The sequence below is a fragment of the Podarcis liolepis genome (assembly GCF_965112155.1).
Source record: "Podarcis liolepis genome assembly, chromosome: 5".
Taxonomy (NCBI): Eukaryota; Metazoa; Chordata; class Lepidosauria; order Squamata; family Lacertidae; genus Podarcis; species Podarcis liolepis.
This window is the reverse complement of record NC_139556.1, coordinates 87,477,651-87,499,214: the sequence shown is the minus strand read 5'-3', so window position 1 is coordinate 87,499,214 and position 21,564 is coordinate 87,477,651. Positions and strand designations below refer to the sequence as shown.

The 21,564-nt window shown below is 44.0% G+C and overlaps 2 long non-coding RNA genes across 2 annotated transcripts; one reads left to right on the top strand and one right to left on the bottom strand.

Annotated features, from left to right (window-relative positions):
- Window positions 1–73: 73 nt before the first annotated feature.
- LOC310707841 lies at window positions 74–4,284 on the bottom strand. The gene is made up of 2 exons (XR_014526746.1): window positions 3,844–4,284; window positions 74–2,552 (listed from the first exon to the last, which is right to left on the bottom strand). It is a non-coding gene; the product is annotated as an uncharacterized lncRNA (long non-coding RNA).
- Window positions 4,285–6,848: 2,564 nt separating this feature from the next.
- On the top strand, window positions 6,849–12,154 carry LOC310707840. Its single transcript, XR_014526745.1, has 2 exons — window positions 6,849–6,957; window positions 10,679–12,154. It is a non-coding gene; the product is annotated as an uncharacterized lncRNA (long non-coding RNA).
- Window positions 12,155–21,564: the final 9,410 nt, after the last annotated feature.

The following is a 21,564-nucleotide window of genomic DNA, read 5'->3' as shown; positions in this document are numbered from 1 at the left end:
CAATCTATAAGGGAAAAAATGACTTGGAGTAAGGTTGTAAAAAGCAAACTGAAATATACTCAGAGTCGCCAAGTGATTTCATGCTCTTTATTCAGCTCATAGTGGTGAGGAGGAATGAATGAAAGTCCCCTCACAGTATCTGCTTTATATACATTATTTACACAATGGGCGGCACATGATTGGCTAATTCCGGAATTCTACTGTAAGCCAATCAGGTTGTGGATTCACGTCTATCTGGAGCAGGATTGGGTGGTTCCTGCCAACCAATCATACTGCTGCATTGTTCTAGGACCAATCAGACTGCTGCATTCTGAATCCTATTGTTCTAGGACCAATCAGACTGCTTCAGTTTGGATCCTATTCAACTCAGTGCATAACACAAACTAAGGCACTGGTTTTTTGTTTCAAGTATAGGTTTAATTAAATGTTTTTTTCATATAGTTCACCAGGTCCTTTCTTACAACCTCATTCAGCATAAGATCCCAGTTTGGCATGTTTTACCATTAAGCCAGAATGGACTTACCATGAAGCACTGCAAAGCAAAATACTTTCGGCAACAACAGTGGCTTTTTATGTTTGTTGTTGTTGAACGAAAAGAACCATCCACATGGCTTTTAAATGAGGGGAGGGGAGGGAATAAATCAATACAGCAAGAGGGCAGACGAAGCCTTCAACGATGTGTATATATACCTACAAATCAAGGTTAACATTAAAGTATCAGATGAACTAGCCTTGTGTCCGGAAAGCTTATACTGCGATACATTTGTTAGACTTTAAATTGTGTTCACAAAACCCATGCCTGCTTGTGAAAGAAATGGGAGAACAGTGGTATAAAGACGGGCGTGTTGCAACATGCCTCCGTGCATGTCTGAACAGTTCGAATAAGGACCCCAAAGGCAAAGCCTACGAAAACGCGGGGGGGGGGCGGGCGGGACGGGACCTGTAAAATTGGAGCAACTCCACACAGTAAACTAGCAAGCAAGCATGCCCTGGCATGCTGCTACAAGGCAGAGCGACCTCACCATGAACTTCCGCCAGATGATGTTCCCGCCCACGACCCGCAGCCAATGAGAGGCAGCGCACGCTCCGCCTGCTAACCAATCAAGCGCCGCGGAGGCCGCGCAAGCGCCGGAAGAAGCCAATCAAACGCCGGGAAGGCGGGGCAAGCGCCTGAAGCGGACCGACTATATAAAACCGCATGTCGGCAACATTCACTCCGCAGGCGGCCGAAAGGTTCTCTCCCCCGGGTGGGGCTCCTCCCCTCCGCTGTTCTAACCCTAATTAGCCGTTAACGGCTCTCGCTCACATTCGCTGTTTTGACCGTTGACTTTCAGCGATTCGAATTCTTTTTTCAAAAAACGTCATCCGTGTAATGGGGAGGTGCCTTCTCCTCCGCCTGCCGCGCCTTCTCGCCCAACTCCTTTCTCCTGAAGCGGCCAGAGCCCGACCCCCGGTGAAGAGGCCGCGGTCAGCCTGGCCCTGGGCCGCTGCTGCCGCGAAGGGTTCGGCCCTGTCAGCCTTGGGGAGCGGCGCGGCTGGCTGAAGGGCGGTTGAGGAGCTTGGGGGCGGGGACCGGCGCGAGAGCAAAACAAACCAACCGGGCGGTGCTGCGGTTCCCCGCGAGCCGGTGCCGCGCGCTCCTGAGCAGTGGGGCGCGCGGCCGACGCCGCCCGGACACAAAGCTGTTGCTATTGCTATTATCTGCCCTCTTCCCCCCACCCCACCTCACTTACTCGAAAGGGGAGGAGGGAAGGAGCTGATGGTGGAGGCGAGCGCGGAATAAATGCGCCTTAAGAAGCAATGCGGGAGAAAGTTGTGCCCTTGGCCCCTCAAGTTTGGCTTAAAAGAAGCCCCACGCCCACCATGGGGGGGGGGGACCATAGAGTTTAAGGGAGGGAGGCTCTGTTGGTGCACGATGGTAAGAAGACAAGTTTGGTACAGGTGCAGCTCTCTGCTGGTAGCTTTTCTCTTCCCTCCTCCTCCTTTCCTTTTGTATCTTTGTCAGCAAGTCTACGGGCAAGGGAGTGCCTTGCTGGTTCTGCTCACCCCAGATCTTGTTCTCGAGAGCAAGTTTTTCACTAAAAGTTGCCAAAGTGACAAATTTCAATGTAGGTGGTAGCAATTGGCTGGGTTCCCACGCATGCTGACTGCAGGGTAAGCTTCCTTAAAATTTCATATTTTGCCCGGTTGGACTTTTGTATAGCTGGGCCTGCCCTAAAGGTAAAGGTACCCCTGATCGTTAGGTCCAGTTGCAGATGACTGGGGGTTGCACGCTCATCTTGCTCTATAGGCCGAGGCAGTCAGCGTTGGTCCGTAGACAGCTTCCGGGTCATGTGGCCAGCATGATTAAGCCGCTTCTGGCAAACCAGAGCAGCACATGGAAATGCCGTTTACCTTCCCGCTGGAGCAGTACATATTTATCTACTTGCACTTGATGTGCTTTCAAACTGCTAGGTTGGCAGGAGCTGGGACCGAACAACAGGAGCTCACCCCGTTGCAGGGATTCGAACTGCTGACCTTCTGATCCTTCCTAAATGCTGGTGGGTTTAAATCTGCAAACAGAGAAAAAAGCATTATAACATAATTGGGAGTCATCAAGCCCCTGAGAGTTATTCTCATTTTCTTGCCATTCTTCTGCCTGTGTTCTGTATGTTTTAGGCAAGTTTTAACAGCTTCTGCCTATGTCAGGCTTCCTCAACCTCGGCCCTCAGATGTTATCATCCCTGACCACTGGTCCTGCTAGCTGGGATCATGGGAGTTGTAGGCCAAAAACACGTGGAGGGCCGAGGTTGAGGAAGCCTGGCCTATGTGGTGTTTTGCCTTAATTCCAGTAAGTCTTCTCTTTTGTGCATTGTTATTATTTCATTATTTCTGTGTTTTGTTATTTGCTCGTAACTGCTGCCTCCTGTGTTGCCACCTCTCCGGAGTGTAAGCCTGGGCAATGTGTATAGAGGTCCTGACTCCTGAGCAGCCCAAAACCCAAGACCCACCCCCCTCTTGGCCTTGCTCATGTGGTCTAAGGAAATACATCTGGCAGCAGCATGGCTGCAGGAGTTGCTGGAAGGAGGCATACAATATGCCATCCAACTCCCTTAGGGGCTTCACTCTGGATTTGTGTAGGGTTTGCTCCTGAGCCTTTTCTTTTCCCAAAGATGTCCCACATAGCAGAAGGTATTGATTGTTATTGGGGTTTGTTCCCAAAGCCTTTCTCAAGAATGAATATAGCCTGAAGGCAGTGGAAGGACTGGTTTCCCTTTTTCAATTTCTGTATTCTTAACATATACTGTAAACCACCCTTTTTATACTGTAAACCATACTTGATCTTAAGATGAAAAGCAGTATATAAATATAATTAAGAATAATACTTACCATATTTTTCGCTCTATAAGACACACTTTTCCCCTCCTAAAAAGTAAGGGGAAATGTGTATGCGTCTTATGGAGCAAATGCAGGCTGCACAGCCCGTGATCAGGTATAGCCGCGTGAAGCCTCTTCAGCACAGCGGGAACATTCTCCCGCATCCCTGAAAAGGCTTTGTGTTGCTTTCGCTGAGGCCAGAACAGCAAGAGGGATTGCTGTGCAGCAATTCCTCTTGCTGTTCTGGCTTCAGGGATAGTTGCGCAAAGCCTCTTCAATAACATTTGATTCAGAATATTTTTTTCTTGTTCTCTAAAAACTAGGTGCGTCTTATGGTCGGGTGCGTCTTATGGAGCGAAAAATACAGTACCTGGTACCATCTTGTAAAGATTGAAATGTATATAAATAGGTTTTTTTAAAGAACTGTTTGTTTATTATTTGGTTCCTTACCTAAGATTTTAAGGCTGCAGTCCTATTCACACTTACCTGGGAGTAGGTCCGTTTGAATTCAGTAGGACTTCTGAGTAGCTATGGATAGGATTGTATTGTTGGTGATTTTTAAACGGTATTTCCCAGTTTTCAGGAATGCATGCCACCCTACATCTACATAGACAAGAGAGTGTTTATATGACCTTTTGGCATAAATACTGTCTGAAAACTTACTATTCCAACGTTTTGCTGCCACTGTCAGGCTCCAATTGTTGAACACATCCAGTAATGTAGGAATCCTCAGTGGGATTTTTGACTTTGATCACAGCATGCCTTCCAAAACTACTTTTACAAATCTACTCAGTTTCAAACATATTTTTCCAGGCAAGCATGGTTGGTACTAGTCACATAGTTATCCAGATCTTACTGTCTTTAGGATTGTTGGATAATTATTTTGCTAATTGTTAATGGTTTATTAATTATGCTTTTATTTAAGATCTGAGGAGCTTCTGAGAGAGGAGAAGACAGCTACTAATGAGATTAATTCATTGGAGAAAAAAAAATGAGCTCTGGCCATTAAGTACTTCAGCAACAGGAAATATGCTTTATCAAGGCATGCTTGTAGGGGATAAAAAGACACGAAATCACCTGCCTCCTGGAGTAGTTGAGCTTGATAAATTCCTTCAACAGGCAGGGGGGAAGCAAGGAGGTTGGGATGTATATGATCACCAAGAATTTTTGAAACTGTGGACAAAGCATAAAGGAAAACCATCATACATTGATGAAGTCCTTGATCATCTTCCTGACAGAACAAGGGAGGATATTCTGCAGCATGAGAAATGGTATCAAGAATTTCTGATTTTAGAAGCACAAAAAAAGGAGGTGAGATAATGTTGCTAATTAGCTTTTGCCATTTTAACAACTTTGTGTCAAAAGCGATGAGACAGTTCACCCTCTTTTCTTCATCTCTAGCTCTGCTGCTGTGGCTTTCTTTTCCTTTGCTGGTAAGCAGGACATGCTAAAGGTAAAGGGACCCCCGACCATTAGGTCCAGTCGTGGCCGACTCTGGGGTTGCAGTGCTCATCTCGCTTTATTGGCCAAGGGAGCCAGCGTACAGCTTTCGGGTCATGTGGCCAGCGTGACTAAGATGCTTCTGGCGAACCAGAGCAGTGCACAGAAACGCCGTTTACCTTCCCGCCAGAGCGGTACCTATTTATCTATTTGCAATTTCACAAACTGAGAGCACACCAGAACTTTCACGCACATAATAGTTCCTGCGAACAAGGCCCATAAGCTGGGCGGTTGCGGATCCGCTGCCTTCCAAGGGTCCCGATCCCCGCTGCACCATGGCTGAGCCGGTCCTGATGGTACCGGATCCCTTTATTTGCGGGAATAATAGACACGTTAATCAAGGCCCAGGTGGCATAGCGAGCAACGGTGGTAGTTTTCAGACACGTGTATGAAACCAGCGAAGTCCCATGTAACCCTCGGTCTCACAAGCAGAACCTCACGCAGAGACGAAGCTCGATATAGTTTGAGGGTAATGGGGAGTATTTACCTGGTTGCTCCTGGTTACCGCTCCTAGTGCTAGGGCAGCCATTGTGACAAGCCCTCAAACAGGGTGGGGCTGTATTGACGTATCACCGTTGCCTATGGGCGATGTGAGGCCCGTGACACGGAGAGCGAGCACGCCCCGCTTGCGGCTAAAGGGGTGGGGCCAGCCGGCATGAGCGCCAGTCAGAGGTGACTTCAGAAAACTTGCCGTCGTTTAAATAGGGAGCGTGTTGATGGGTTGGGGAGCGCTCCGGAGGCTTCATGTTGCTTTCGCTGAAGCCTGGAGAGCGAGAGGGGTCAGTGCGCACCAACCCCTCTCGCTCTCCAGGCTTCAGGGATAGGCGCTTGAAGCGTCCGGAGTGCAGCAGGAACTCGCGCTGCGCTCCGGAGGCTTCAGGTTCCTTTTGCTGAAGTCGGGAGAGCAAGACTCTCCTGCCTTCAGCAGAGAGGAAGAGTGCGCAGCGCCCCTTCAGCCAAGCAGGAGGAGAAATGGAAGGGGCTCCATTTCTCCTGCGGCTTCGCTGAAGGGGCGCTGAGCAGAGAGGGGGAGAATTTTTGTTTCTTGTTCTCCCTCTCTAAAAGAAGGTGCGTCCTATGGTTGGATCCTATAGAGCGAAAAATACGGTACATTTTTATCTCTCTCCTGCCCCTTCTCTTCCCCTGATCTCTGTAGAACAGAGCTTTTTATTCAGTCTACAAGTTAAAAATGATGCTCTTTTGAAATTTTATTTCTTATGCTATATGTTCATATGTAACCAAATTGTAAGTCTATGCAAATGTATTTATATATTTTGAATTTTATAAAATCATTAAAAAAACAAACCAGAGCTGTTTCGTCAATTCTCAGTTCCCTTGTTGCCCCAACTTGTAACTTGTTTCTCTGCACTTCTGATGTTTGTTCCTCTTTGTTTGTTAAAATGGCATTAGCTCTTGTGAATTGTGTGCTTAAACAGTTGTGCATGCATATAAAATTGTGCCGTGTCTGATACTTGTTGGAATACTTCTTTCACAGTATATCAAGATCCTGCAGACCAGTACTAAAACTTAATTCCCTATGGGCTCATGTGATTTTTCCTAATGACTTTGCTGCTTGTCAGCTATGATAAGCTACTGGTGTAATGCATTATAAAGTTACATTGACATACTGGCGGCCAATTTATCAATATGAAAATTTGGAGAAAGACAGTCTTTATAAAAATTGCTACTTTTAGATTTAAGAATGATTAGGAATGGTGCTGGTTTAAGTTAGGAAAGTGTTATTTTATTTAGAAGATACCAAACTTAATGTCTCAACACCTTTAACTTGTATTTCTTAAAAAATCAAAAATCAAATACAACTAATTGCAAGGAGTATGCTCTTGAGTATGCTGTCATCTAGTGGTATACTGTAATATTAACACAAGTAAAGAGGTGGAAACCACTTTACTTAAAGAAAATGAGACCAAATATGTGTATATTTTCTTCTAAGTTTCTGTCACATGCTGAATTATATTAGTTTTCTGTTCTAGAGGGTGGCACTCAAACCAGTGGATTCAAATTACAAGAAGGGAATTTCAGCTAATGAAATAATGCACTTGTTGACTGACTACTACTTCTCTGGCTATCACTTGAAGCCAAGTAAGATTGTCTTCCATGAACACAGTCTTAACATTGAATCCGTAAGTGACTGGAGACAGTGAAACAGGCAACCTCATTAGTTGGTTTTAATTCTAGGCTGGAAAGCATCCTAACAGAGATTCTGTTGTAGATTTTCTGCTTTTGCAGGTGATTAGTCCAAATGATGTTTGAGTTCAATTCCAACTCTGATGTTGTAGCTGTACATTTCAAAATGAACATCCTGATTATTCAAGCCCTGGAGGAGCCAGCTGGAGGACACACGGGAAAGTGGCTGCTGCTAGGCGGGGCAGCTGAGCAGCCTCCTAAACAAAGTCTCACTGCACCTCCAGTCTCTTTCAGCCATTTCCCGCCCTCACTGAAGTCCTCTCTAGGCTCTGGAGAGGGTCTTCTTGTGAGCCGCAAGGACCCTCCAGCTCTCTTTCTCCATTTCCTGGTTAGATTTATTTCCCAGTGACGTGTGTTAGTCAATCACACATAAGTGGGGGGAGGGACATCTGTGATTCAATTATCCATTGTCTGTTTTTACAGGTGAGATGTGAGGCACAGAGTCTGAGCAGCAATCCTGTTGACTTTTGCATGCGAAGAGTTATGCCATACCAAGGAAGATATAGTCTGTTTTGGCAATGATAAACATTTATCTCAATTGGAAAACCATACAGTGCCCTCTATATTTTTGATCCGCAACGTCCACCATTGTGTTTGACTGCTGGCTGGGGAAGATAGGGGTTATAGTCCAAAGCATTGGGATGCCACCAGGTTGAGGAAGCCTGGTCTAAAACATCTGAGTGCTGTCCAAGTCAGTCCTGCATGTGTTCACTCAATCAACCCCTGTGGAGCTTACTCCCATGGAAGCAGATACAGAATTGTGCTGCTGGTGTATAAGTTTGTTTGGCAAAGCTGCTGATTTATTGTGCAAATTAATCATCAAAGAACTTAGGGCAAGGCCCTTGTGTTTCTTAGTAAATATCCACTATGCATAGTCTGCCTAGCTTTCATCTAAAAACCACAGCACTTTTATAGTAGAATACCCCATGATTGGCATACCATGTGCAAGTATAATAGTTTAACAACTTAAGAGGATGCATTCTGCTCTAGCATTATTTCAGGATCGTATATCATTTGACATGGTGTCAGACAACAGCTGAGCAGAAGGGTCCAGGTTCAGTCTGGCATCTCCAGTTGGAGGGGGTGGAATTGGGTTGGAGAAGATCTTTGCCTGAGGCCCAGGACTTGCTTCCACTCTATAAATGATGTTGGGCTACAACTGGTTTGAGACAGTGTAAGATGGTACAGTGGTATCTTGGGTTAAGTACTTAATTCGTTCCAGAGGTCCGTTCTTAACCTGAAACCGTTCTTAACGGTTACTATGTATTCATGAAACAACACAGGAATAGCTATTAATGAAATGATGGAACACTGCATTTTTTAAAAAATGCGTGAAATCCAATAGTGCCAGTATGCCAGTGAAATGAAATACTATTGACATAACTGATTTCTCACCACCTCCTGCAATCTCCTATACAGGGTGGCCCAAAAGTAGGTATACAGTTGAATCAACGAAATTCATCAGCAGCTGATGAAAAGGGTACACATAACTGACACACAACAAAGTGGCAGTTAAATTTCAGGCTCACTTTTGGAAAGAATAGTGGAGTCAGATAAAATGATTATTTTTCTTTACTGATATCATAAATGATGACAGCGAACTTGAGTCAAGAACAAAGTGGATTCTAAAGCAGTATACTTACTTTTGGACCACCCTGTATGTGCCCTTAAAAATCAGCTTGAGAAGGATGGAAGCAGTTTTTGGTAGTGCACAGAGTGGAGGAGAGGAAGGGGAAACACCATCCTGCAAACAGAATCACACTCATATGCCATTGGGTTGGAGCCAGAAGACTAGATGCTCTTAGTTCCCCTTGAACCAATGGGACAAGTTACGAATTGATTTTGTTCCTGTTGATTTCAATGGTAACTACCGTATTTTTCGCTCTATAACACGCACCTGACCACAACACGCACGTAGTTTTTAGAGGAGGAAAATCTGTAGGCATGCCACCCGTAGGCATTCCCTCCATAACACGCACAGACATTTCCCCTTACTTTCTAGGAGGAAAAAAGTGAGTGTTATGGTGCAAAAAATACGGTAAGTTCAACTCAGTCTGTTTTGAATGAGCGTGGTTTTTTTCCCAACAGCAGATGGCAACATACTTTCACTAGAAGTAGAAATAAAGTGTAGATCTCACAGAACTCGCAAGATTGAAGGTACAGTACAGTACTTAAAACAGTTAAACATTTAAAATACAGTTCTATGATCATGATAGCATATTTCCCTCTAAACCTTTACGTAGTTGCTAATGCAAACTATGGAGAGCTCAGATTTGGGGGGGATTTTTTGCAGACTACAAATAATAAAATAATTGCTATGTCTCCTGTTCCAAAACAAGTGAGATGAAAATACACTGTTAATCTCATTTCTGCCCATTGAAATTAGGTGTCTATTTGAGTGTGTGTGTGTGTGTGTGTGTGTGTGTGTGTGTGTGAATGCGTACATTCACAAGGTATTGTCTGAATGCACACAAGACACACACCCTTGCTAAAGCTAAGCCATTCTGAGTCTGGCCAACGATGGTTAACCTCTTGGGAAGCACATTTTTGTTCCATAAAGGAAGAAGGGCAGGATATAAATGTCAGAAAAGAAATAATAAATGCATTCTAAGTGAATATCAAGATAACATGCTTAAGGAAGCACCTGCTAAATTGTTCTTAAAAACCATAGACTGCAGTGGGATTAAGAACTATGGTCACACGACTGCTCCATGTATGCACAGTTATTTCCAGCTGCCCGCCTTAGATTGTATCATGCAATAGTAAGTCCACCTTACTCTATGTGCAATAGTGCAGGATTGCTTCCTTGAGGAAGCAAGCATGATAGTTAATCAGAAGTTGTGTTTTACTTTTAAGAGAATTGCATATAACATATTCCTTACTTGGATTACAACAGCATATCCAGACCTTAATCTCTAGCACTGACCTTGGCAAAGTCAAATTAGTGTGATCCGCTGCTGATCTAGTTTTCTGAGCTATGGATTCCATTTTGTGTGCCTGTACTTGTCCATTATCAACCAGTTATTTGGAATTTACAAGTCTGTGTGCAAGACAGACTTTCCAAAGTGCAGGGTATGGCAGGCAGATGCCTTGGCCAATCTGATGCCCTCCAGATGTTTGGAGCTACAACTCTCAAAGCTGAAGGGAGCTGTACTCCAGAACATCTGGAGGGCACCAGGTTGGTGAAGGCTGGCTTTTATAGTAAGAGTGCTTGTCTAAATACAGTGGTACCTCGGGTTAAGTACTTAATTCGTTCCGGAGGTCCGTTCTTAACCTAAAACTGTTCTTAACCTGAAGCACCACTTTAGCTAATGGGGCTTCCTGCTGCCGCCACGCCGCCGGAGCATGATTTCTGTTCTCTTCCTGAAGCAAAGTTCTTAACCTGAAGCACTATTTCTGGGTTAGTGGAGTCTGTAACCTGAAGCATATGTAACCCGAGGTACCACTGTACTTCTGTTGTGCTTATATGAATGGCCTGACATATAAACAGCAGAGTAATTGAATTTGTTGCTGATTCCCCCACCCCATCCCAGTTATTTACTTTATTTACTTCAGAAAAGTAGGTACTTTGAACAATGTCAGTGAGCAGATTTTGGCATAATTTTTTTTGCCACAGCTATAAAGATATTGATTGTACTGTGGAATGCATTATTTCATCATTGAAAAACACTGCTGGGTGGAGTTCATCTTCAGTGAAAAACTGGACAGCTGCAATATGTCTGTCTTAATAAAGCAGCTCTGGTAGGCATGTATTGACATATAAACATTGCCTTTGGTTTTTTTGAGCTGTCAAATAACAGGTGTCTCGTCCTGAAAGAACGATGCGATGATCTGCTGCTGCTGTCTCAGAAAAGGTGTGGATATGTTGCACTGGGATATATAATTGAAAAATAGAGCATGCTAACCCCCTAACTAAAAAAAAAAAAAGATAATAGGTTAGATCTAGACTTCATCATGCTTAAGTGTAGATAGAACTCATTGATCTCAGTGGGTCATGAATTTAAGCATGACTATGTCTGAGTCCAACCCAGTGTATGCTTGTATTCAAGACCAAAGAGGTAACCACTCAAATATTATTCATATTTACCTGCAGTTTATTTACAAGATGCATGTTCTCTGCAGGAAGCAGCCAGAGTAATTTAGAAATTGTGAAGTAAATGTTCTTGCCTTATTTCACAATGTCTCTGTTGTGCTGCCTAGGAAGGTGTAGCTGTGGTTAAAGACAAGTATGTGTAAATATTATCCAAAATTATATTATATTACAATCTAGCAAATGCTTCATACTATGCTTTTTATTATCAACTTTTAACAAGCAGGGCATTGCAAAAGTGAAATTAAAGGAACAAACTGAAATCTCCTAATTTTGTTTCCCCCGCCCCATAACCAATTCCCTTAGGTAAATGTCTTTATCTGCATGTTTACAAGAGAGTGTTCAAATAGTAAGACAAATTGTGCTGGATCTTTTCATGTGCTAATTGAGCACTTCTAAACCAAACATAAGAAAATTTATTTTTTCATTTTTTTCAATATATATTTTCCCTGGCCGTTTGGTAGTGAGTGGTGTACATCTTTGATCCTGTTCCAAAAAATTATCTGGGATTACAGCAGGAATCTTAACAGATAAGTAGGGAGATCTTCGGTGCTGGGTTGAGTAGAAGTCACCCCTCCTGTAATTACCTTGATTTTAGTATATTTTTCTTTGTGTTAAAATGGGCAATCTTTCAGTCTTGGACATGTCTGATCTTGATCCTGTTAACTAGAGATTGTATGTCATTATTTTGATGTGCCTGTTCTTGGTGCTGTCACAGTTCCTGAAGAGAATGATGCAACACAGCTGACAGGCAGAACAAAACACATTTTTCAGCAAAGACCGTCAAACGGTTCCTTCAAGGGCAGAAGCTTGTTGGCTTTCCATGCACAGAATTGTTAGTTAGAAGTTAAATAGAGCATTGTGTAAACACGGGCTGCTCTTTCATTACAGGTGACCAAGAATATATTTCGTTTCCATCTGTGTTGGCCTTGCATCAAGTCCAGGCTTAAGATAAGGCCTAAGATTAATTGATTGCTGTTCTAATAAACTCTTTGCTTATAAGTACAGTTTAAACACAGATGCCCTCCTTAAACATCCATCCTGTGTCATGGTATATTAGGGTGTGTGTAAAACATATTCAGCTGTGTGTGTAAAAAAAAAAAGTGTTTAACCCTTCACCAGACTGAGGTATTTATTTCCAAGGTGTAAGAGAACGAGAATTGTTCTGAAATTCAGAATAGGAAAGATTTTATCATTGGTATCCGGAAACAAGGAAAGAAAATGGTTAGTCCAATTATCCTTGAAATACCTTGTGAATTTATTTGGTGGTTTCTCTGATTACTTGTTCATTTGACAACTAACTCCTGGACATGTGAAAACTGACTAGAATTAACACCATTGTGTTTGAGGTACTATGGAAGTTCTGAGGACCAGCCCCATACATTTTGCTCCTGATTAATGAACAGTGAGAACCACTGGTTTAGTTGGGTTAAACAATAACCATATTCTAATTTTATGAAATGGAAAGATATGGGCCTCATGTTCTCAAACATTAAAGGGGAAAAGATTGCTGTATACTTTGCTGATTTTTTTTTAAAGTCTTGTAAATTCTAGTATTGTGCACTGTAGCATGTACTAACACTGTAAGACCTGAGGTCCCTTCCAGATGACCTATCTATTATATCCATCCTGATTTCCTTGTACAAAGCTTATGTGCAGTTAGAAGTCTTAACTTAGCATTTCTTCTAATTTTACAACACAGAGCAATTCATCCTGATTTTCTTGTGGGAGCACTCATAGTTCATAATCTGTTTCCAGATTTCCAAGTACTGTGCAGTATTTGATAGGAAAGGATGCACACTGAGAGCATTTCTTAAGACATACTTCAAGGACAAAATCAAAGCACTTCAGTAAAGCCTAAACATTAATCAATGTAAGGATGTTCTTGTGCGTCAAGTACTACATAGTATAGCTTGCCAATGACCTCAGCTTGCTAGCCAACACTGAAACAACTAGAGTAATTACAGATTACATTAAGTATCAAGTAAATGCCAAGAGTCAACTACTAGACAGTTCTTTTATGCCTTATTAAAATAGATCCTTCCCAGAAGATTCAGACTAATAAAACTGAATTTTATATAGCAACCAGGGAAAGATTTATTTATTTATTTATTTTTATGAAAACATTATCCCCTATTTCTCCTTGACTAACATTCCAGCTTGGCAGGCTTCTGTTGCATAGAATATATGCAATATATATCCTCACACACATCCCCACCCCACCCCCGCAAATTACAATGATAGCTTTGAGCCCAAATCTTGCTGTAGTAAGACTATTTGAAAATAAAGGGGTTAAAGTTATTTGCAAGTAAGCTGTTCCATTGGTATCAATGACTACATAGGGGACAATAGTTTTATAAGATCCCAGTTGCTTTCAAATATAAAAATATTTTGATTACCCTTTTAAGAGACAAAAAAAAAATACCATGCACAATTGATGTGACCTTTCCTTTGAGGTACGGAATCAATTTTCTGTCCCACTGCAGCCCATCAGATGGTAGCCCAGTGGGCTCTGGTTTGATCCAGTAAATAGCCAGTTTGCCCATATTCAGCCCACCCACCCCCCTTTTAAAATCAATTCATGTTTATCCAATTGAAACCCCACTATTCCCCCAAGAAGACTGCATGTCAGGCTTCCTCGTTCTTCATGCTTAGCACCAACCCATGAGTTAAGGTAAGCTGAAGATTCTAATGTCACCCAGTAGGGCTGGCCCTGCCATTAGACATTATGAGGCAAGCACCTCAGGTACGAAGGTGTTGTGGGTCAACACTGTCTTCCACTGTTGGAAGACAGCTATCCTGCTGCCATCAGGTGCAGTGGAGGATGCGGTCCTGTCAAAGTCAACCCTGTTGACTTTGGCTGCTGTTCATGGAATGTGAAGGAGGTGGTTGCCATCCTGTCCTTTGCCTCAGGCAGGAAAAAATACCCTGGGCCAGCTCTGTCATCCAGTAAGCTTCATGTTCAACAGGGCCTCTTTGTTCAAATTCTAACACTAACACCATACTGACCAAAAGGAGTGCGTTGTGAGGGCAGGGAGGGAAATGTGAGAATCTGTATTAGATTCAGTAATGAACCACTGTTTACCAATGACCTGAAATGAATTTTCAGCTATTGGTCGTGGGGAGGTCAAGCCTTTGTGGGAGTCACTTCCACTGAAATCTTGTAGCACTGACTTAATCATCAGTCTGTTCCATAAGTCTGATATTCTAGGCTGCATCAACAGAAGTCCAGATCAAGGGAAGTAATAGTACCACTCTACTCCGCCTTGGTAAGACCACAGCTAGAGTGCTGTGCCCAGTTCTGGGTGCCACAATTTAATAAGGATGTTGACAAGCTGGAAAGTGTGCACAGAAGGGCAACCAAGATGACCAAAGGTCTGGAAACCAAGCCTTATGAGGAATGGTTGAGGGAGCTGGGTTTGTTTAGCATGGAAAAGAGGAAACTGAGAGGAGATATGATAACCATCTTCAACTATCTCAAGGGCTATCTCATGGAAGACGGGTAAGATTGTTTCCTCCTGCTCTGGAGGGTAGGACACAAACCAATGGCTTCAAGTTACAAGAAAGGAGATTCTGGATAAAACCAGGAAGAACTTTCTAACAGTAAGAGCTGTTTGACCGTGGAACGGTCTCACTTGAGAGGTTGTGGACTCTCCTTCCTTGGAGGTTTTGAAGCAGAGGTTTGATGGCCATCTGTCATGGATGCTTTAGCTGAGATTCCTGCATTGCAGGGGGTTGGACTAGATGACCCTTGGAGTCCCTTCCAACTCTATGATTCTATAACATGAAGGACCATAGCTTGGTGGTAGAGCATCTGCTTTACATATGGAAGGTCCCAGGAACAACCCCAGGTAGGGCAGGAAAATACTTCCAATCTGAAATCCTGGAGAGCTGCTGCCAGTCAGTGTGGACAATACTGAGCTAGATGGACCAATGACCTGACTCAGCATAAGGCAGCTTCCTATGTTTCTAAATGTGACTGGTATCTGAGTGCCAAAATAACATCAAATTATGTCAAAAGCATGTAAAGGACCGTAGACATGACTTATTCTTCAAAGAAAGCCAGCAGACCCCTCCCATCTCATCCTGCTTATGCTTCCCAATGCAACAGTAAAATGTGTGGCTTCAAAGTAGCCTCAGTGGATTTAGGAGAGTAAATAATGCCATGGCACTAAAGGATATGTAATTAATTATGACCACTTATTTCATCTGAAAAAATAGCGATCATGCTAAATGAACCATGGACACAATTTCAACCACATCACAACTATTGAGTGTGTTTTTCCAGTGATGAACATTATGCAAGGCTGGAATTTAGCCTTTGAAGCAGAAAATAAATATGAAAAAAAATGCATCTGAAAAGAATGCTATTGAAAAGAATAAAAAACAAAGCGCTATTGTTTTCAAAATAACAGCTGGTTGTTGAAGCAAGCAGTTAATGCTTCTTTTGGCTCCAGTGGAGCAAGAACGGGTTTGTAAAAAGTTGGGTCCATCTTTTGTTTTGTTAGGATTGTACCAAGATTAAGCGCTGGGTATAGTTTAAGACGCTTTATCTATATCCTGCCTCTGATATGCATATTGATGGCTGAAGACAATGAGTTAGAGAATTGCCACAATCCTCTGTGGCTGATGAGGCTGTAAGACTGGGATTTGCGCAAGGCCACTCAATGAACTTTGTGGTTCAGCCAAGATAGAGACATCATCATCATCATCGACCTCCTTTTAGAGCCACAAGATGTTGTCCGTCTTCTGGTAGCGGAGTCCCTAATTTGACTCAGTGCTATGTGACAAAATACTTATAACTGTTCTGAACCTTCCAATACTCCACTTTCTTGGATGGCCGCAGGTTCTATTACTGGCGGTGTGGGGGGAGTTCTCTCTAACCACTTTCTCAACACTTCTATCATGTTCCCCCTTACTCTCCTTTTGCCCAAAACTTAATAAACCCTATTGATGATTTGGTCCCTGGTCTCCGCTTCTGAAATCCAGCACTTCTTACCCACTCCAATGAATGCTTCTCAACTTATTCTGGGAAGTATCCAAGCCGCTTCAGCCATTAGGCAGACTGAGGCGCCTGCCTCAGGTGGCAGAAGCCGCCAAGGTGGCACTGATGTTGGCCAAAATTGATTTTGGCCACCACTTCTCCACCAGCAGCAAGAGGCAGCAGGACAAGTGGAGAGCAGCATTGGCGGCAGCAGGTATGGTGGCACCGGCGGCAGCAGCAGGAGAGCAGGACAAGACAGCACTTTCCATTTTGCCTCAAGAGATGAATAGGGGTACGTCACCCCTGAAAATTACAATTTACATTTGCAAGCTGAATTCCAAGTGTTTTTCTCTTTTCATACAGAAGAGCGGATTTTTAAAGAAAATAAGAGAGACCTCAGGAACAAAATATGAAGAAGAAAAGTCGTAACTAACACCGACTGGAGCATGTTCCCGATTATTAACCCTCATTTGGTACTACTTAATCTCCAGAATGTATTAGTGCCACAAGGAATATATTTGACAAACTCTAATACGTTGACTACAGTTAACAATTTACCTACAGCTGTTGCTGGGCTAATGGTGTCCACCAGTGGCAAGACCATTTTAATTACCATTGTCATCCATCTCATGAAGCTTTATGCATTTGTATTATTTATGGAGCTTTCCTGCAACTGTTAGATGACTCACGGACAACCGAGGGATCAGGAGTTCAACTTATGTTATGTTAGATGTTATCACCAGAGAGCAGCAAAGGGCACCTGGGTCACATATGTGAATTTGACCTCTGGTGAAATGAGTTTGGGGCTAGCTGTATTTAAGAAAAGAGAAGGGGAAAAGAGCGGGCTAACTCTGCAGAGACAGTACTGGGTAATTGCACCCTCCCCATCTACTAGGTGCTGATGGTTTCTTGAGAGGTGCTGAGTGCCCTCATCTTCTGCTGAAAGAAACTGGAGGATAGATGGAGACACTCCATGCTTTTCTCCACTGTTGTGCAGTAAGAGTGCATTTCTTGTTAAGCTGTATATGGTCCGCATGCCTTCCCCTGAGATTGTGCTTATTAGTACAATGTCTTCTTCATATATTACAGGTCTAGGGGACCTTTGCAGTAGCATCGCAATTGGGGTGGTGCGCCCCGGGTGCCATGTCTGCAGGGGTGACAAGGCGGCACCCCGCAGGGGCTCGCAAGCAGCCATTGTGCCGCCGCAGCCACATGTGGAGGGTCCTCCGTTCGTGGCTGCAGCCACAAGCAGAGGATCCCTGCACTGGCGGCAAACCTCTATGTACGGCGCATGTGCAGCATCGCATGCATGCGCTGTACGTAGTGACGCCACACATGCATTGTACTTAGCAGTTTGCCGGCGGCGGCACTCCAGCGCTGTACAGACGGTGCCAGGATCCCTCCGTCGCCGCTACAGCCACAAACAGAGGATCGAACGGAGGCTTCGTACAGCACATGCATCGTACATAGCGACACCACACATGTGCCTTATGTAGCGACGCCCGCCCCGGGTGTCATGACGCCTTCATTCGCCCCTGGACCTTCAGCCCTACAGATGTTGCTTAACTACAACTGCTACCAGTTGAAGCAAGCATGGCCAATGGCTGGGGATGATGGAAGTTGTAGGTATAGGTGTAATGCCTGGTGGACTGCAATACACCAAGCTATTACTTGGCCTGTAATAGTGATATTCTCAAACGGGCATTCTGGTCAGAGACATTATTTGGCTTGCAGCTGAGTTTAAGAACATAAGTAGCAATGGGGGAGAAATTCACCTCGGTTCACATTTAAATGCAAACCTACGCCAATTCACACTTTCTGAAACAATAAGGACTGAAACATGGACAACTGTTGTAATTTGCATGTCCTCTGAATTTTCAGTAGTCTTTTCTAGTCAACTAATGTGTACAAAATGCATATACTAGCAGAGGCAGACTTTGACCATCTTTCATAATATGGTGCTCCCTAATGCATCTTCTCAATTATGGATCGCCTCAATTTTGCTCCCCCTTGACTTGGCAACCTGTATGGGGGAAACACCCTAAATCTGGCGCCGATACTAAGAGAAAGTGTGCGTGTATATATTAGTGAAAATAACATGGAGAAATGTGTTACATTATGAAAAACTGTGTTGCAAAATTCTCTGTATTTGGCAGAATTGCAAACAAAACTGTGTATGTCAGGAGAATTTTGCGGTAAAATGCTGCTGAAGTTTCATGAGGATTTTTGTTGTTAATGTAAACTGAAGTGGAAATATGGAAAAATGAATTTAATACTGGAGAAATGAAAGAGAAACTGTTAGTCACCTAACCCTAACCAGCTTGCATGGTTTGAGGCCTGCAGTTTGATGTGAAGCCCCCCTAAACCATGTCTTAGGTAAAGGTAAAGGTAAAGGGACCCCTGACCATTAGGTCCAGTCGTGACTGACTCGGGTTGCAGCACTCATCTCACCTTATTGGCTGAGGGAGCCGGTGTACAGCTTCCGGATCATGTGGCCAGCATGACTAAGCCACTTCTGGCGAACCAGAGCAGCGCACGGAAATGCTGTTTACTTTCCCGCCGGAGTGGTACCTATTTATCTACTTGCACTTGGACGTGCTTTTGAATTGCTAGGTTGGCAGGAGCAGGGACCGAGCAACGGGAGCTCACCCGGTTGTGGGGATTCGAACTGCCGACCTTCTGATCAGCAAGTCCTAGGCTCTGTGATTTAACCCACAGCGCCACCTGTGTCCCTAGAAACCATGTCTTGCAAGCTGCCAAATGCCTGGCAAACACTCCGGTTACTTGCTACTCAATCATCTTAACAGAAGATGTCAGAAACTAAACCTGGAACATTCTTATTCAGAGACATAAAAGTAAACTATGGAACTCACTGCCTCAAGATGTGGTGATAGCTGGAGACTTACATGGGATGTTTTGTTTTTTTAAGGAATTATACCAAAGGCCCCATATACACTGTGCACTTCAAGAAGGATCATACCACTTTAAAGAGCCATGCCTTCTCACAGTGAATCCTGGGAAGGGTAGTCTTTGCTGAGAATTGTTAGGAGACCCCTATTTCCCTCACAGAGCTACAAGTTCCAGAGTGGTTTAGCAGTTGACCCCACTTCCCAGGGACCTTTGGGACTTACATTGCTTTGTAGACAAACTCAAGAGGTTAACAGGTGAGCATGGTGGACTGATAGGCTTAATTTGTTGTCGTTTAGTCGTGTCCGACTCTGCGTGACCCCATAGACCAAAGAACGCCAGGCACTCCTGTCTTCCACTGCCTCCCACAGTTTGGTCAAACTCATGTCCCTAGCTTCGAAAACACTGTCCAACCATCTCGTTCTCTGTCGTCCCCTTTTCCTTGTGCCCTCAATCTTTCCCAACATCAGGGTCTTTTCCAGGGAGACTTCTCTTCTCATGAGGTGGCCAAAGTATTGGAGCCTCAGCTTCAGGATCTGTCCTTCCAGTGAGCACTCAGGGCTGATTTCCTTCAGAATGGATAGTTTTGATCTTCTTGCAGTCCATGGGACTCTCAAGAGTCTCCTCCAGCACCATAATTCAAAAGCATCAATTCTTCGGCTTAATATAGATTCTTAAATGTGCTCCAAGAGTGAACGTCACCATCATTTGGGCTTGGGAGAAATAACCTTTGCAGAATACTTGACACAAATGCCCTGTGCACCACACCACGTTCATAATACGGGGTAGAGGACAGGTCTAGCTTCTATCACGTGCTTAACACTGAATTTCATCAGGAAAGGAGTTCGATTTATTGCCCTCCAGTGTCTTTTGACATGAAGCGTAGGGAAAGCGGTGCATAAATGCCAATGCACTGCAACACACATCGCTTTTTAAACTCCGTCCCTCTGCCTTTATAAAAAAAAATTCTGAAGAAAACAAAAGCCCCAGCAATATTATCCTTTAGAGAAAATGCTCTGACATAGTAACTAGTTGGGTTGCCCCACTCTCCATTTTGGTTTATTTTGCAATGCCCCTGGCACAAATTAAGTGCGAATTAAAGCACTGGTGTGCAAATGTGTGAAATGTGCCCCCATTCCCCCTGTATACATAAAAGACAGTTCCTAAGAAGACGAAAAACATGGCAGGGACAATGCAAAGACACTGTTGGGTTTATCAGAGCCACAAATCAGGATTAGTCCAGACACCCATCTTGTCTCCAAACCTTCTTTTAGCACCGGAGAAGCAAATGTAAATAAGATAACGTATGTGAATGCGCACACATCTGGCCCCCACCCTAGGAAGCCTCCAGCATCACACATTTTAGAAATTAAATTCTGGAAAGAGCCACCGGAACAGGGTAGAAATCACACCCTTCCTGGCGAGAGACGGTCCCACGCCAAGTCTCACGCTTCTGCCATCCCTCCATCTGCAGTTCCGCGTTGTGGCCGGGAGGGGGCAGCGCAGACCAACCCGTTTGCGCTCAACCAGTAGCGTGTGAAGCCGAGACGGTTCTGTTTCTTGCAAAAGGAAAGGAAAATAAGTCGGGCCATGCAACCGCATCTGGCGGGATCCATTGCAGACTTGGCAACGAGGCATCATTCCCACGGCGGGCAGACAGGACGAGCTTCTCTTCTCGCTATCTAGGATGCGCAGATCCCGAGCGCCGCGAATCAGAAGGGCTCTATTTTCCTTCGAATTATACAGAGGCTCCCGAAATCTCTCTCTCGCTCTGTCTACACAGACACACGGGAAGAACCCAGGTCTCTGGATGAAACTAAAAATATCACCCAGGGCAATAAAACTAAGGTCTTTTCAGCTTCTTATACTTCCAGGGGAAGAGTTAAAGCACGAGCTGAAATCTCTCCCGCACTGATATCCAGTTGATTGAATTTTGGCCGCAAATCGTACACAGGGCGTTTCTCATAATAATTTAGCCCGAGATTTATTCATTCGCCTTAAAGGGGGGGGGGGAGGCGAGATTCCTAAATCACCATCGCGATCGGAGGTATCCCCCCCCCACCTCGAACAATTAGAGCAGACAAGCCCAGAATATAAGTACTGTTACTTGGGAGTAAGTGCCCCTGCTTTTTTGTTTTTGTTTTAAACGAGATCCAGGAAAAGGTGTCTTATAAGAGAGAGCCTATGGAGGCGCTTTTAACGGATCCGTGTTTTTTAACAATGTTTTTGCGCCACTGCGGCCCCACTAAACAGTGGATGCATCGTTTTTTGGATGCTGCCTACAGAATAAAACATGGTCTACAGTATCATGGTGGTTTTATTTAATTTGCACGAAAAAAATCATATGAATTCATGAGGATCCGTTTAAAATCAGCTGGATCCGCCTTTTACCCTTTTCCCTTTTAACTATCGCCCTCTCTTTGGGCCCAAGACTCGCCAAAGGGCCAGCAGAAACATTTCGACCGTCGGCCGTCTTCTGTTACGCGGCGAGCCACGTGTACGAATCGAAGGTGTAAACCCT